General features: G+C 36.4%; 1 protein-coding gene across 3 annotated transcripts in view; it reads left to right on the top strand.

The window, feature by feature from the left end:
* The window catches only part of dbx1a (developing brain homeobox 1a), a 46,163-nt gene that overhangs the window by 11,023 nt on the left and 16,053 nt on the right, over positions 1 to 19,087 (top strand). For all 3 annotated transcript variants that reach the window (XM_026909999.3, XM_034308695.2, XM_026910000.3), the window contains exon 3: positions 11,143 to 11,329. The gene's annotated coding sequence lies outside the window, so the exon portion shown is untranslated. The remainder of the gene's footprint in view (positions 1 to 11,142; positions 11,330 to 19,087) is intronic.

The raw sequence follows: 19,087 nt of genomic DNA, 5'->3' as shown, positions 1-19,087 counted from the left end.
TATATATATATATATATACACCATTTTCTGTACCAACAGGGTTGCAGAGAGCCTATCCCAGGGGACTCAGGGCACAAGGCAGGGGACACCCTGGTTGGGGTGTCAGCCCATCACAGGGCACAATCGCACACTCTCACACACTACAGACAATTTAGAGATACCAATCAACCTACAACGCATGTCTTTGGACTGGGGAGGAAACTGGAGTACCTGGAGGAAATCCCCAAAGCACGGGGAGAACGTGCAAACTCCATGCACACAGGGCAGAGTCAGAGTCAAACTCCCACTCCTGGAGGTGCAAGGCTAACCACTAAGCCCTTTGTTGTCTCATCAAGCTCTTATGTATAAAAAAGTGTATAAATTATCATTTTTTTTCTTTTTTTTTTGTGAGAAAACTGGCACAGCAGTTTTTAAACTGCAAACACTAATCATGATGTGGGAAAGAGTGAAGAGGTTAGTGACATGGCGTGTTTGGAGACAAGAGGATGAGATTCAACATCGGCAGTTCAAAGAAGTCATTAGTTTTGTCCAGACACGCAACAAAGGAGAGATTTGAACAGCAAATGCAACTAATAGACAAGACCTAAAGCAAACATAGAGACGTGCTAAGAAGCTTTGTCTCACCATAAGAAAAAAGTGTATAAATAATCTTTTTTTTCCTTCCTGGGATAGTTTTAAGTATCCAAGTAGTCAGTATTATAAAAAAAAAAAATCTGACACTATTATTTCCATCCAACATATTGCCCATCACTCTGTGTAGTTTTTCTTTCTAATTTTTGGAACGGTCTAATCAGTAGTCATTATTATGGAAACAAGAAACCACACCAATTTCAGATAAAAATTTTAAATGTAATTAAAATGTACAAAATTATATTGTGTAATATATGGATAATGTATTGTAAATATACAGTATTTTACATTATACAGATTATTGTTGAATGAACTATATCCTTTAACTGCACACCTACATGAAGTTAGAAATATATGACAGACTTTTAAACCTGCAGTCACTCTGGCCCTTTGTGGATCAGATTAGACACCCTGATGTATATTCAGGTCTAAAAGACAGGGACTCTCAGCAAAAATGCATGTACATAACTCAGTTGGTTCAGGATCGGGTGTTAGGTAACAACTGTGCATTAGGAGCACATATTTATTAATATGTAGCATCTGTTCCAGATGTGTCTCAGTATTAAATAATCAATTCCCCGATAATAAGGATCATTTGAGGAGAATTTTGGATTAACGTTGGGTAACCAGTAGAACAAAAATGAGACTTACTGACTTGTACAGCCTGACTTGTACAGTCAGGCTTTCGACATTTAGAGATTAAATCTTTTTCTTTTTTTACTGTTTTCCCCATTTTCTCCAATTTTAGTCATTGCTCTGATGTCAGGGCAAACACTCGTCTGTTGTGCAACTTGGTAGCAGTTAGAGACTGAATTTAAGCCTGGGCAGCTGAAAGGAGCCTACAACAGGGAAAAAAATCCTGGGCTCACTGTCTATATGGAGTTTTGCATGTTCTGCCCATGTCTGTGTGGGTTTCCACCGGGTTATCTAGTTTCCTTTCACTGACCAAAAACTATGCAGATAGGCAGATCGCCTAGGCTAAATTGCCCCAGGTGCCCCAGCCCCTGTTAACACTCAGAGAACGTGAAAGCTTCATGCTGTGTACTGTATGTAGTAGGCAGGCCAGATGTGCCAATGTGTTAATTCAGTATTATCTGAACCTGCTGGGAGGCAGCAGGAGCTTCACCTCCCCCTGTGTGACAATCTGTGTTAATCTGTTTACTCATTTAATGAGTATATTGTTCTGAAAAGCTGACCGAAGTCTGAGAATGGCTTAGCTGATGGCATTTGAGGGCAAAAAGACCATCTGAGCTTCAATGATACTGAAGCAGACTTTAAATCTTGGGAACGTAAAGTTGTCATCGGTGAAAGCAGCTGGTGGATACACTCTCTCTGTCTGTTCAGATAAATGAGCACAAAGAGTACAGCCTCCTCTACAGAAAAGTTACAGAATTTTACACATGTGATTTCACATGGACTTTTCACATTTTTCACATGTTAATTTTTCACATATAGGATAGATAGTTTTGTTCATTGATGTCCCATGTGTTTAATCCACATGTGCAAATTCATGGTATAACATGTTGAAATGCACCTTCACATGTTTTTCACATTTGATCACATCACACATTATTGTATTGTGAACTACGTATAATCAAGTGTGAAATGATGGGGATTTTTATGTAAGGGCGTATAACAGAAACACCTGTACACCTGCTCATTCATGCAATTATCCAATCAGCCAATCATGTAGCAGCAGTTTTTTTTTTAATTATAAAGATAGAGTTGAAGACCTTCAGTTAATGTTCACATCAAGCATCAAAATGGGAGAAAAATGTGATCTCAGTGAGTTTGACTGTGGCACAACAGTCTCTAGAGTTTACATATAATGGTGGAGGTAAAAAACATCCAGTGAATAGCAGTTCTGTGGGGAAGAGAGGTCAGAGGAGAATGGCCAGACTGGTTCAACCTGAGAGGAAGGCTACAGTAACTCAAATACCACTCTTTACAACCGTAGTAAGCAGAAAAGCATCTCAGAATGCACAACATGCCAAACCTTGAAGATTGAAGTTGAAGATTGGAAAAAGACCAAGCAATGTTCAAAGTTAGTCTTATTATGAATCATTGTGCAATGCTTTTATACTGTCAGTGACATTAACATCAGCAACAGGCTGTACGCAGAAGAAAGGCACTGACCACTCACACTCACTGCTGTCAAATCCAGCTGACACACACACACACACACACACACACACACAACAATTACAAAAAACCAACAGATGTCTAAGGATGTGATTTTGCTACATTATGTTCTCTTTCTTTTCTTCTCCTTTCACCATGTTGAGAATTAATGACATAGAACCAGTGTTTACTGCTGATGAAGCTGGTTTAGATAATCCACAACCATCAGCAGCCATCAGTGCTATGTTTCTGAAGATGTGTCATGTGTTTGTGACACTTGGTTAACAGACATACAGCAGGGCAAATCTTTTTTCATGTGAGTGCAGCTCTAACACACACACACACACACACACACACACATGCGCACACAAATGTCCTTTTTTCGTAATGCTTTAGTTGAGAGAATACCTACACTCTGTTGCCAGATGATGAGGTACACATTGGGAGTGTAACTGTACTCCAAATATTCATATCTGTATGTGTATTTGGATTTAAACCAGAAGTGGGCATGGTCTAGACCAGGAGGGCTTATAGTATTTTTTTTGTGTTTTTCACTATGCCTCCAGAAACACTGAAAAAAACAGGGCTACTGGGAAAAATCATCTTTCATTCACAGATTTTAATAACAAGGCAATTTGAACATAACTTTATTCAACGCCTGAACTTCCACATCCCTTGAGTTCATAACTGGTCTCAACCAGATGCCCTGTGGAACTTTCTAAGGAGCTTAAAATCCAGAAAGAACAAACGTTCACTAGGCACGTTATCAGAATCTACTACGGCACTGGGACAAACTGGGGTCCTTTAAGCTGCATTTCTTTTAGTAATGAAAAACAATGTTCATTTAAGAAAAACAAAACACATGTTCGGTGACCAGCCAAGTTAATAATTTAATTTTGAGAATCAGCAGAGTTATGCTGCCCTGTGTGCAGAGCGCGATCTGTGTGATCTATATGAAATGTCAGGTCTATAAATAGAAGAGTATTTCCTTTGTTAATTTTGGGCCAGTCGTACAGAAATATGGAAGAAATGTTGTTTTAAGGCAGCATTTAAGTCAAGGCACTGGAGCAAACAACTGACAATAAACAAAAAAAAAAAAAAAAACTAGTGTGGCTCCTATTTGTATCATGGTCTTTGTCCTGCAAGCTTCATACTCATACCATTCATGCTTACAGCCACATCGCATGAAACTAAAAACTTGTCTTTTTTTGTTGTTGTTGAGTATGACTTGTACTCCCAGTCTCTAGTCTAGACTTAATCAGATGCCCTGTGAACCTTTCTGGGAATTTGTATCAGTATTTGTATCCATTTAGAAGACATCTGAGCTCAAAACCCCGAAACTGTGAGACAGCAACATTATCCATTGCACCACAGTGTCACCTGTAATCTCAATATAATGTTTAATTATTGTTTTTTTATGTTTGTTATAGAAATTCAGGCCAAGCACATCAACTTTCATGCTTAATATCATTGTACAGAACATAATAAGGGTTAAGTGAGCATCAGATCAGATGTCTCTTGTTATTCCCAAAGGCTGCAACCCTGTTAAACACCCCTCTGAGCCAATTAGTGAAGAATAAGGATGACAGAAAATGAGGGATGAAGGATGAATGGAGTGAATACATGCTACCCAGCTGGGGCGCTAATCCAGCTAGCGCTGATGCTAATGGCTAATCAGAGAGGGGCTTATTCTTCTCCTCAAGGCCAGATTAAATTAACCCTGTTGGGGATAGATGTCCTGGGAGAGCTGGGTGTCCAATAAAAAAGCCAGAAAGGAGAATAGATAAAAGGAGCGACAGATCGTTAAAGCAAAAGGACAGGAGGGTCCCTAAACTACCAAAGAGTGTTTATAATGTTATCAAGCATTAACTCAAATGTGTGAAAAATGTAAGTATGAGGTCACACTATAGCTGAATCCTGTTTACACACTGTTCAGGTTATTGTTTGAAATCTCAAATGTCCTGGAGTTACATTAGTGGAGAGTGCTAGAGTCTGGATAGAAAAATATCACTTGACAAATCTATCTGATACTCAGTGAAATTAAAAAAAAATAGCTCTTGGCAGTGCTGTCACATTTTTGATCCTGATATATACAGTCTGTCCAACTTCTTATGCAGAATTTTGCAGAGTTAAAATCAAATTCAGTGCTTTTTAATACCACTTGGCCAAATAAAAATGAATGCTGTGTTGATACCAGAATACACCCAAATCATTTCAGATATGTTTGGCAGATTTCAAAATCCAGAATTAGATGGTCAAATTGTGACATTTTCAATTCCATTTAATCAAATCTTTTTTTTTTTTTTTTTTTTTTTTTTTTTTTTACATTTTCCCAACTGATCTCCTTTCATGCTAACATTGTTGGGGAAATAACCACTGATTAATTCAGTCAGTTCTGTTCTGCTGGCTAAATTTCTTTTTCTAAATGATTTTTTATTGCATTCCAGCTGTTTAAAGGATTGTGTGTTGTCCTCTGTTGAGAGTGTGTAAGAGCTTTTCTCTTTTTTGATGATGATGTTATGGTGCATGAGCATCAGGACAATTTACAGCCGCTATCTGATTACAAACTGGATTAATTCACAATTGTCAGCAAATCACACTTTGCTAGCGAGATGTCAGATGTCTTGAGGCAGACTGACTGCATTTACTGCTGTGTTAGCTTCTCAGATTTTACGTGAGAACTGAGTGCTTTAATCTCGGATGTATCTAACTGAACTGACTCGCCACAGTTTTGCATCAAATCTCAAAACAGTTGATTGTTGGTGATGACTAGTCCCAATATTTTTAATCCTTCAAACATTTAAAAAATTCTCCATTTCCTTCTTATCTCAACTTCCAACAAGTTGGAAAAAACAGCACAAAAGGTTACGTGACCCAGTGTTAGGTATGTAAGTGCGTAAAAAATGTAATAGAAACATACAAATGGAGAACATTAAAATGGGAAACCACAAAAAGCTTAATTCTCCAAGATATTACAGAGTTTTCTAAAAATGATTTCAAAAACGGCTTTAAATCGTAAGCTCAGATTGTAATATCTAAGCAACATATTTAAGACTTTTTAAAACCTTAAATTTAAAAAAATTTCAAATGATTTTAAGACATTTTACAGCTTTTTAAGGATCCTTGACAAAGCTGTTATGGTGCAGAATTGAAATGCATTGCTCTAATATAGTCAGTCATTCTCCATCCATTTCTCTTCAAAACCCACTGTAGTACTAGTACGTGCTCTGGGTGGCTATAGGGCCTGGGGCACTGCTCCTTTGCCCACAAGGGTGAAATTAATACAGTAACATTTATACTTTTAGCAGACAATATTATCTATTAACATTTAAAACCACTGTTCTATAAGATTATTTTCTAGTGTTTTAGTCTGAGAATGATGGAGAATGACGCAAAACGGCTGGAGATGAAATTATTGATGTTTATTATTATTACTGGTTTATTATTATTATATCTTTCTACATTTGGTAAGAGGATCAATGTAAATTATGAAAGTAATTCAGTGCCATCCAATGATGTATGTTTTTGTACGCAGCTGCATATGGCAAATTATATAACAGTTTGAAATTTTGCAGATTTAATTCATATTCTTTCTTATAAAGCATGCTTTAGTTTAACACTATGTGTTAGTTAATACATTAACTAACAAACATGTACTAACATGTATTAAGGTGGTCGTTATTCATGCATGAATTCATAAGACTCACGTTGTAGTTAAGATTAGCGCTTCATTATTCCCTGATTAGTACATGCCTTAACTCATCAGTACTTTATATTTAACTAAGTATTAGTTCAAGTATTAGTGCATGATTATTCATGTACTGTTATTGTAAAGTGTTACCATTCAGTCTAATATACTATCTGACATTTTAATTTGATATTCAGTCAATTAAGTAAATAAATTATGTATTTATATACTTATATGTTTTTTATTTATTTTTTATTATTATTAAATTTGCTCTCGTAATGATTATAACTTAAAGCCTGCATGGCCCTGTTTGATCATTTACTTCACTGGGATGTCTGTCCATTTTCTTTTCAATACAGATAAGGTGAAGGTCACTGAGATTAAGAAGGTTGGAATATTTATTCCTTTGTAAATATTGCTATTTATTCCTTTGTTTTTTTATTTTCGGATTTGTCATGGTAAATAGTGCATGGAATGGAGAGCATTGTTTTAAATCTGGAGAATTTTAAATCTGAGGAAATTGATATTGCTTGCCATCACATGGTGTTCTGCAACCTTGTCAACTAACCCAGCTAAGGTCGTGTTACGTACGTCACGTGGTGCCTTGCAGCCTTTAAAGAAAGGGTAATGATATATAAGGTGGCTACACACTGATGGAGGTTTAAAGCCAAAACCTTTGTATCATTATTTCTGTTGTAAATGTAAGTAAATGATTAGAAAATGGTTATTTATACATGAAACAGTTTATACACCTACAGTTGACCTGGCAGCAAATAAGAGTAGAAATGCTAAAAATTATTAGCTACAATAATATTTCAAGCAAGGAGACATCTACATGAAATGGTGCAACTTTAACTAGCCTACAGTACCTCTCCTCTCAGCAACTATTGGTAAATGATGGCTGTGGATGTTGGCTACTTGCGAACAAATGCAGCACATACATACATCCTCATCACTCACTGCTTGCTAGCTAATGTTAGCTACACTGAAATGTGCCTAATGTTAGATAGATAGCTAACCAAAAACAGAAGACGTATTCATGTAAATAAACAACATAACAGTCAAGATCAACATGGCCAGTATGTAGCTACAAGCACATTCATGCCACAGTACATCCTCACACCCCTTCATTAAAGATAAGTTATTCGCTACAATAATATTTCAAGCTTGGACACACACCCTTAAGAAATGACACAACCTTAGGTACCCTACATTTCAACTATCCGAAATGTCAGTCATTCAGTCCGTGAGCGAAAATGCCTCTTCTAGGCCGGCCCACTTTTGAACAACACAGCACAAAACGTTTACTGTGATTTTACTCTGATAATTTGATTTATGTATTTACTTTGGTATTTGTCTTATATTAATTTTCATGGATTTTAGTAAAGTATTAATAATGCACAACATCTCAATGAGTGATCTAGAAGAGAGGTGGTTTGAGATGTCTTAGTCAGTAAGAGGCCGCAACAATTATGACTGTGTTAAGAGTGCAAATGAAACCATTTAAATGAAATATAAAGACTAATATAAAGATACACATACATACACACACACACACACACACACACACACACACAAACTTAGCTGTTCATTATGAACTCCTCTTGACTTTATTGATCGCTTCATTTGCAGCTTTCTGTATTTCTGACGGCCTCTCCATCTTCCATTCATTCCTGTTGCAGAGGGTGAGTGTGTGTTGTGGGGTGATGGGCTGGGGGTCACCGTCTGTTGCGCTGTCATGGTGTGTAAAAGTGTGTGTGTCCGAGAAATGGGCAGAGCAGGTGGTGTGACTAAACACAGACTGGTGCGAATGATGTGTGTGTGTGTATGTGTGTGTGTGTGTGTGTGTGTGTGTGTGTGTGTGTGTGTGTGTAAAGAGATGAGACAGTTTATGTCACTTAGTCCTGTCTGAAAACACTGAAACTGAACACACCCACCCAACTGTTTGTCATTCAGAAGTAAACCCCCTCCATTCTCCCTCCCTCCGTCCTCCCTCCTTCTTTCTCTTCTTCTTCCACCCCGTTTTTTCCTTTTTGTTCTTAATGCATTGTTAACACAGCCGTTTAAAACAGCATCAGTTCTCTGGAGAGCGGGCGATTTAAGCATATTAATTCAGAGAGGGGTGTGGACGAGCCCCTTTACAAAATGCCACATGGGTCACGTCCCAATTTACTCCTTTCTTTCCTTTTTTAACGTTTCCACACATTAAACACCAATTAGGATCCGTCTAAAAACATGGAGACGAGACTCTATGATCTTCCTCTATATGCATATGAGTCACACTGATTGCCTTCTGTATACACAGAACATATATATATATATATATATATATATATATATATATATATATATATATACATATATATATATACATATATATATATACATATATATATATATATATATATATATATATATATATATATATATATATATATATATATAATGTGTGTGTGTATGTAGTGTGTGTAGTGGATTTAAAACGTCTACGTGTAAAAGTGGATTTAAAACGTCTGATGTAAAAAAATGAAACCAAGATAAATCTTGTCAGAACTTTTTCCACCCTCAATGTGAAATTACATCGTATACAAATTAAGTAAAAAACATTTAGAAACATTTTAGGGAAAAATAGGACAAATAAAAAAGTTACAATTACCTGGTTGCATAAGTGCGCACACCCTTTTATAATTGGGGGTGTGGCTGTGTTCAGAATGAACCAATCACATTAAATCTCATTTTCAAAAGTAATTATCACACAGCTGTCATCAATGAAATTATTCTGATTAACCCCAAATAAAGATCAGCAGTTTCTGTAGGATTTACTTCACATCTTTTTGGTTTCATCCATACACAGAGCTTACAAAGCATGTATGATATCTCACTTGTTTAAAGGTATCGCTCAGGAGAGGTGTTTAAAAGAATTTCCGAAGCATCAGATGTACCACCGTAAAGGGCATCATCAACAAATAAAGAAAATGGAGCACCACAGTGACATCACCAAGAACAGGACATCCTGCCAAAATTTACAAAAGGACAAGACAAAAACTTACCTGGGAGGCGGCCAAGAGACCTACAGCAACATTAAAGGAGCTGCAGGAATATCTTACAAGTAGTGATTACTCTCTGCATGTGACATCAATCTCTCATATCTTCACATGTCTGGGCTATGGGGTAGGGCGGCTAGACAGAAGCCCTTTCTCACAAAGAACATCCAACCTCAACTAAATCACCCCAAACCATGTGGCAAAATGTGTTATGGTCTGATGAGACCAATTCCAAAAGGTATAATAATTCCATAATTCCAAAAGGTATGTTCGGTGCAAAAAAAAGCCCATCACCAAAAGAACACCATACAGTGGGTGAAGCATGGTGAAGCATGGTGATGGCAGCATCATGCATTAGTGCTGCTTTGCTTCAGCCAGAACTGGGGCTTTTAACAAGGTGGAGGAAATCATGAATACCTACAAATACCAGTCGATTTTAGTACAAAACATTCAGGTGTCTGGTAGTAAACTGAAGATGAAAAGAAATTTCACCTTTCAGCAGGACAACGACCCAAAGCACACATCCACATCAACAAAGGAATGTTGCCGGAGCCCAGACCTGAATCCCACTAAAAATCTGTGGTGTGACCTGAAGCGAGCTGTGCACAGGAGACGCCCTCACAATTTGATGGATCTAGAATGTTTTTGGAAGAAAGAGTGGGAAAATATTGCCAAGTCAAGATGTGCCACGCTGATAGACCCTTACTGAAAAAGACTGAGTGGTGTAATATAATCAAAAGGTGTTTCAACAAAGTACTGGTTTATGGGTGTGCATACTTATGAAACTAGGTTATTGTAAGTTTTTTATTTTTCCTTTTTCCCCTAAAAAAGTTTCAGACTGTTTTTCACTTAATTTGTAATTTCAAATTAAATGTGGGAAAATGATTTATCTTAGTTTCTTTCTTTTACTTCAGGAGTGTGTAGACTTTTTATATCCACTATATGTGTGTATGTATAAATATATATATATAGAGAGAGAGAGAGAGAGTGAGAGAGAGTCTTCAGCACATGTACAGAAATGCTGTAAAGCAAAGATGCCTTCAAAAATAATGAAATTAAATGTTTTCTACATACAAAATATACTATGCTCTTCTGAAAAATTGTAAATTGTAAATTTTTGTCATTGTGAATCTAGACATCATAGAAGACATCAAATAAACATCTAAAAATTTGTATACAAAAAATATAGGGTGCCTATTGGCATGTTTTTGGAAGGTGGAAGGAAACTGGAGAACAAGGAGGAAACCCACACAGACACGGTGGTGCCTAAAACTCGAGGTGGATGTTGAAAATAGCATTGAATCGGCTATGATATAATTCGATTTAGTATCCCCCGATCGATACGTGACCAACTTTGTTTAGAATCTGGGGTAGGCCTACTGTTAATTCACAGATGATGATGATGATGTAGAGAAGGACTATTTCATCAGCATTACAAATCACCTACAAATCACCTAGACTATTAAATTATTTACACATCAGTTTAAAAATAATATAAATAAAAAAAATTGGTTTATGGTTTTTGTGTTAGTTCATTTCACTCGTTGCCTTTCAAACTGGTACACTGATCTAAATGATCAAATTGTTATACCCCTACCTACACTGTAGGTAACTTTGTAACAGTTTGTAGTGAAATAAGTGTTGCTCTTCTTCTTTCAGGTGCAGAACGGCTGCTGTGATGTTTAAACACCTCAGTGTAAGTGTTGAGAAACAGTCAGCTGTACAAAAATATCCAAGCAGCAGCAGTGCTGTGGTCAGATGAAGGCAAAAGGACTTTTAACACACTGTGCCTGGAAAAAGATGAGCTGGAATTCCTAACTGTACACATACAAGGTGGACCAAGAAGGTACGTGTGTGTGTGATAAATTGACAGAGTTAATGTGTATGTAAGTAAAAGCCTACGGCGTGTGAGTGTGACCCCGGAGAGAGCCGCAGTGTTAATGAGGCCTGCATTGTGGCCGTCTGCGATTCTCTGACAGCAATAATGAACTGACTGCTTTGAACTGCACTAAACAATATTGACTGGTCACACACAGCAGATGTTTCAGGCCAAAGCAACTGGTAAAGGCACATTAGGTTAACAAAAGGGCCTTTTTATTCCTTCGGTTTTTTTTTTCTTTCAGACGGAGGGAGTTTAATGCTATTGGGGTTTTAATGTGGGGGCTAACAGAGTTGACACACACCACCAAGCTTCATTTTAAAACAATCCATTTGTCAAAGCGGCTATTCAGGCCTGGTGCTGCTTTGTGTGTGTGTGTGTGTGTGTGTGTGTGTGTGTGTGGGTGTGGGTGTGGGTTTGTGACTGATGGAGGTTGGACTTTTTGATAAACTCTGCAGACTAAACAAAATTCCAAAGCAAAGATGTAAGGAAAATGCTATTTTGCAAGTGAATTTGTAGGAACTGCTAACTTTAGCACAGCCTCATGCTAGGATTACTTATTAATAAGAGTCATTATTGGAATTTTTTTCTTCGAGTCACATCACTTTGTGCTATGTTTTGTCCCTTTTTTCAATTAGCTCGCAGATCTGTGACTTAATGATCTAAGAAGTGGTTAGCGAAATCTTTGCTAAAGCCTGAAAGAGGACACAAGGACACACACTAAACACGTGACCTCTTACTATGTAACAGATAATGTAGCTAACGTTCTGCTTTAAGCACACACACTTGCAGTGCAGTATGGGGAATATAGACGGCCGTTTGGCCACAGAGAATAACACTGTATAAAGGCACTGGTTTGTTTGAATGGATCCTGAGTTTTAATGATGAAAACACAGCCTTAAACTGGATGACACTTTCCTGAGAAAGTAGTCATGGAGCCAAAGACATTTTAATTGACAAAAAAAGGGGGATGCAAAGTTAAACTGACAAACTGACAGAGCCATGATCACTCCTACTAGCATTATTAGCATCATTATTGCACATCATTATCATTCACACTAAAGGGCCTGGTGTGTGTTTGTGTCTGAGTGTTGAAAACCAGGTTTAAAGCGTGACAGTGCTAATAATGCAGTAATAAGCCGTGACTAACCACACTCTGCATTATGAATGTGCGCGCACACACACACACACACACACACACACACGCGCGCGCAAACATACACTCACACACAGAGAAACATTGATTAGCATATAATTGCTGCTATTGTATCGGACACGGGGAATTTGTCTGCATTGCTAGGTGGCAAGATGTTCATTCGTCCCAAAACATGTCTCTCTCTCTCTCTCTCTCTCTCTCTCTCTCTCTCTCTCTCACACACACACACACACACACACACACACACACGCACACACGCATACACGCATTGAAAATGATGCATGTGTGGTTGATGACAAAACTCAAGCACAGTTTCAAAATCTGTCACACAAATGCTTAGGTGATAAAATATTTAACTTTATTGAGGTGATTATTCCTTCTATCATTAATCCCATCACCCTTCACCTTCAGTACCTTCTCTGATTAACGTTTGCTTCTCCTGAACTACAGTAGCCGCCCACCGTCCATGTGTTTTATAAACTCAATCTAAAAGTATGAAGGCTAGTAAAGTGTTTCTAACACAAGTATACAGTTCAGTGGATAGATTGCACACCTGACCTTGGAAATGAAACCAACAAGATGTTGAAGTAAGTTGGGTTTTTGCAGACATTACTTCATTATAATGAGTCGAGATGCAAAATTGTTGTAAAAGGACTTTCCTTGATCAATTATTGCTAATGTTTAGAAAGAGTTATATCTTAATTATTAGCAAATGCAAGTCAGCACAAAAGGCATATAACAAAAAATATAAAAATATAAAACCAACACTTTCCCCTTCAACCATACCTCAGAAAAATCAATCACAGAAGTATAACTTCAACTTAACCTGCAAATAATAATAATAATAATAATAATAATAATTATAATAATAATAATAGACTATGGATGAAATCTCCCAAGGACCAGATCTGCAGACCTACTGGTTGCACAGCATTTATCATGACAAATGTAGCAAATAACTTTTTTTTAGCAAATAAACTTTATAATATAATTGAGTAAATTGACCTACAGTTAATTGTCACCATCCTAATCATGAGTAAATAAATAAAAAAAATGTATATTACGATATTATTATTGAATCAGAATGCTGTTTCTGAATATTTTTGAATATGACCTTCCAAGGACCTCATCAGGTCTCCTACTCTTTGATGAAGATTTCTGCAAATCTCTCCGGCAGGTTTTTGGCTTCTGATTATGATTCAGTGTATTATGTTGTCATACTTCTTACCATCACTTACTGACACACTGGTGACTGTTTCATAGTTTTACTAATAGCCACTATTATTCTAAAATGTCAATTATATGGAAAATGAAAAAGCCCTGTTAAATTTACATGTATTCAAATATTCGATTGGTAAGGGATATATAAAATGTATTTATTTAAATCTTTGAAAACACATAATGTAAAATTAGTATACAAATTAGACAGCCAGATGTGTAATTTGTATACTAATACTGGCATGACAGTTCATTTCATGCCCAAAATGCTCTTAAAAAAAAAAAGCATGAAAGTGCTCAAAATACTACAAACTTTTATCTCAGACTTTTATCAAAACACCAAGCACCAAGCTCTCTTCTAACACACTCTGTCAGACAGGGTGTAAAAACCCACACCGGAGGAGTTACACTGTAAAACAAACTGGCTGTAAATTTATTAGAAAAAAAGGAAAAGAAAAAAAAAGCAACTTACAGGTGATGCAGGATGCAACTGAGCTGAAGGTTAAGGGTCTAACTCGCCCATAAAGGCATCAGCCAAATGGGCAAATGTACACGATGATGTTTCATTTTAAATGCAGTAAGATATTACAGTACTTTACAGTAAAATTTTTTTTTTTTTTACAGTTCTTTACTGTCTTTACTGTCTTCACTGTATTTATTAAAATTTACAGCCAATTTTCTGCAGTGTTCAGTAGGTGCATTTATATCATGTGTATTGATGACATACAGGAGATAGCCTTCCATAGAAAACATCTGAAAATTAAATAACACACTCTGTAGTGTACTGTCTGATTGAGGATTTATGGTATGATATTCCTGCACACACACAGTGCTCTTGGCTTATTGCTGACTCAGAACACTTAATGTGACCTTTTTTTAAGGTTTTGATCTAATTCATCTAATTCAATATACTATTTGTTACTTAGCTAAATGCTATAAATTTGACATTCAAACTCCTTTTTTATATGTCATTTGAATGTAATCAGTTTTTACACAGAGTACTTTACGGACGTACACATTTGCAAATTTGGCTCTAAAGATGAATATAGTTTTGCTGGTGCTAGAAAACAGGTGAAAAATGTCTACATGAATTTTGAAGACTGTAAACTAAATGCAGCCTGTAGCAGTGAACTAATGCAACTGAGAAAAAATGGTAAACTCATACTCATACTTTCTTTATACAACCCCATGTCCCCATGCTGAGCGAGGGAGCATATGTATAAAAACATAGAGAGAGAGAGAGAGAGAGAGAGATACAACTGAGGACGGAATGATAACAAAGCCTGATTGGTCATGCTGGATTGTGGGTAATGGGCCAAAAAGAAGCAACCTTGCGTGTGTGTGTGTGTCACAGTTTAAGTGTGGCACCAAATCACACCAGATGTAACACAAATGTAGAAGAACAGAGCCATATGGGCAGCTTTATCTCTCTCTCTCTCTCTCTCTCTCTCTCTGTCTCTCTCTGTCTTTCTTTCTGTCTCTAACTTTCTCAGTCTCTTCTTTCTTTCATTTTAATTCAGTGTAGCCTTATTGGAATGTATGTGTGAAGTATAATGTTATCACAGGAACTGGAATACAGTATGAAAAAGACAATGACAACAGCTATAATAATAATAATAATAATAATAATAATAATAATAATAATAAAAGAATTGAGGTAATTTGGTAGGGAGGTTTACTTTTTGCCCTGCATTTTTTCCACTGGAGTAAGTCAAGGTCTCATTCTCTTATACTGGTTTCTAGATAGTGGAGAATGACATGTCCTCAAAAATCCACCCTTCCTCCCTCCCTCTCTTCTTGTTCCTGGCCCTTCAATTGATTGCCCCCTTTTTTAAAAATGTTCTCAAACCCACAAAAGCACTCAGACACTGGTGAAAATGCATAGCGCCCCCCGATTTTTGAATAGCAAACAGGAAGTGCAATTTGCACATATGGGGTGTCTGCTTTTCTGGCTCCTGAGCCTTTTTTTTTTTTTGTCTTGTTGTCTCTCTTGGGAAAAGACAGAGTGGTGCTGAGAAGTGCTGAGAGGAATCAAACCTCAGCTGAGATGTCAGTCTAATTAGTTTTAAGGACATCATTAGAAATTTGAATTTGAATGTTATTATTCTAAATTTGTACCATATGAATTTGGACATATGATTATTAATTTAGAAAGAGTTTAATATCTGAAGTTCATGCTTATTCAGTTTCTCAAAAGCCTTTGATGTCTAATTTCATTAAACTTTCATTTAGTTTTAAAATAATAAAAATGTGTTTAAACCTTGTTAAAGAAAATTGTATATCAAGTGTACTTTTAAAAATGATACTTATTATGAAAAGTATATACTTTGAGTGTTAACACTAACACATACCATATGTATTATTTTGGAACAACTTAATGTAACTTAAGTGTATTTAAATTGTAATTAAGCTATGTTTAAATGTGCCTTAAATGCATTTAGTTGTGCTTTTGAGTGCTTTAAATAACTGTGAGCGTAATTTGTAGACACGGTTGTTAATATACTTAAGCTACAGTATACATTATATTGCAGCATCACTAAATATATCTGAATACATTTAATAAAATCTAAAGAAAATGCATTTAAGTGTAAAATTCATATGTAATTATGCAGTTAATTAGAAACAACTAAGCACAACCTTCAGCTCAGCAGCCCAATGCCTTACACTGGCAGTTTGTCAGTAGAAGCAGAGCCCCATCATATTTATCAGCCTTTCAAGAAATGTTAATCTTCATAAAGTCCTCATTTACCAATCCATTCATTTTAAATTACATTGAAATGCTTATTATTTAGTGTAGCGTGCTCACTGCCCCACCTAGTTATTATTGCACCTAGTGGTCAAAAATGGAAACTGCAACAGGTGCTAAATAGAGGCCCACTGGGGCAGGAAACGATCTGCCCCGTGTTCGCTCCATGGATCAGGACGGGGAATGGATGGGGCGGTTAATGACAGCATTTCCACAAACAAAGTGTAAGTGCAGACAGTGTGTCTATGATGTATCATTTTTATTTTAAGATATATCGCAATTGGAAGGGGGAAAGGGGGATTATGGAGTGGATAATGTCTGTAAATCAAAAATTAGTGAAAAATACTTGTTTCTAGTTTAACACTAATTTAATTTATTTGCAGCTAAAATGCTCTGATGTACATTGATATTTACAGATGTATGTCACAATAATTGCACTTAATCACATTTAGTTGAAACCTAGGAATGTCCACCAAACATGTTTATTTAGAGGAATTCACTCTGTCCGAGTCTATGAATAAATTAAGTATACTTGTGCCAACACCAGAAAAGGTGTAAAAGTAAAAGCCTAAATAAATTTAAATTTAAAAAAAAGAAATAATATTGAATAAGTTTAGTAACGTGTAAATTAGTATCCTTTGGCTTTACAAAACTCCCTTTAATAACATAGTAAGCTTAATATGACCATGGTCCACCAGTTGACAACCCCACCTTTACTCTGTGTTGAGAAATAACATCAGTGACGTGTACCTCTTTGATGCATGAAATCATTATTAACATTTTTTTTAAACATTGTCTTTTTAAATAATATACATAAGTTTAAAAGAAAATTAAATATATTTTTGTTTAAGCGTGTTTCAATATGTAAAAAGTACATTTACTGAAGTGTACTTCTTAAATTGTATTAAAGCATACTTTGAAAGGCATTGAAAGGCATTAATAGTAGCAAGGATAAGTCCATACAAAGTCTACATTTAACCACGTGGCATTTACTTGTTGATGTTGTCCTGTGACAGATTAATAGAAAAACAAATTCAACATTTTGGTTGATTTATCTGGATCAGTCATTTACTTGTTTTTGAAGTATTTATTTTGCTTTTGGAACTGTACTGTTGAGCTTCATTTCATTTTGAGCTATCATCACTTCTGTGGGAAAAAAAAAAAAAAAAAACACCGTCATGCACACCACAAGCTTAGTCAGGGCGCACCCTCCCATATTCAATGGTTGTCCATTAAAACATTTTAAGAATACAGAACAAATCTTATTCCTGTCAGGTTCAGTAAAGATTAATTGAACAACCTGAGACTGTTATTCCCATAGGCCTACATAATGCATTGTGGACAAGCTATGAAAAGGCCATGAGGTTGAACTTATATTCTAATTTTATATTATTGCTTATCATATGCCACTGTTACTGACAATTGGCAATAGACACTTTCTGCCTGAATGCCTATTTGAGATAGGCCTAATGAATGTTTGAGTCCTAATGTGTGGCTCTGAAATAAATGGAAATGCATGTAGTAGTAATTACTGTGTCCTTAATATTGTTAACCATGTGTGCTACAGCAGAACTTTTGATGTCCCCGTCACCAAATGCTCTTGAGAAAATGTCATGTTTATTGTCCCCCCAAGCTGAAATGAGATTTTCGCCCTTGTATCCACTCTCCTACATTGAACACTCTTCATTCTGTGCCCCTGAATCACTAAATAATAAACTAGCACAGAGAAGTGCACTTCATTAAGATGAAGTGGCCCTTGAGTGGCCTCGTCTCATTCACGCCCAGAGAGAATGAAGCCAAATGACAGCAAGGCACCTTTAATTTGGTGCTTTCCATTTAAAAGCATCGTATTGTTGTATCTTATGGAAATGTGTTGGAGAAAGGAAAGCTGGGAATATGAGAGTTTTAATTAATGCTACCTTAAAGTTAATCTGATGGAAACACACTTCAGGCGACTTTAGCTGCTCTGAGCAGTTGTTATGTGATGTGATTATGTTCATTAAACCTGGGCAACTTCTTTTCATTGGAAATTCCACAAGGATAAAGAGTGCAGCAGTGAGTCTGAGTGCACTACCAAAGGCTAAACAAATTACTTGTCTGTCACTCCCCTTTAGCATGATGTAGTCATAAGATTAGTTCGCTATGTAACTGTGGTTCAATGAACAAGGAATGCTGAGAATCACATAGATTCATTCTGTTGCGCATGTGAACACTTGCAGATTTACTTCAGCAAAGTCATGTAGTAATACATGATGCAGTATTTACAATAAATACCACTGTCATTCAGCCATCTTTCCCTGGAACCTTCTCTTTACATTTGGTGTCAATCCTCACCAGGTGGGTACCAGTTCAGAATGACAAAATCCCTGGTGTTTATTCAGCATTCACAGAATCACAGTTACATACAATAGGTAACTAGCTCTATTTCAGTCTAAGTTCAATTTCACTCCTCCTAACCATTAGAAGCAGTGAAAGTCACCTAAATAACGAACAACATGATGAGAAACAGCTCTCACCATAAGACTAACTTCAGCACTCACACTATAGATGGGCAAAGTTAATCTTGTAGAACCTGCGGAAAATGAACTGTGATGTCCTGCTAGTA

This window comes from Pangasianodon hypophthalmus, chromosome 11, assembly GCF_027358585.1.
Source record: "Pangasianodon hypophthalmus isolate fPanHyp1 chromosome 11, fPanHyp1.pri, whole genome shotgun sequence".
In the NCBI taxonomy this organism is placed as follows: Eukaryota; Metazoa; Chordata; class Actinopteri; order Siluriformes; family Pangasiidae; genus Pangasianodon; species Pangasianodon hypophthalmus.
Note: the sequence above shows the minus strand (reverse complement) of the source record. Positions and strands in the feature narration are given on the sequence as shown.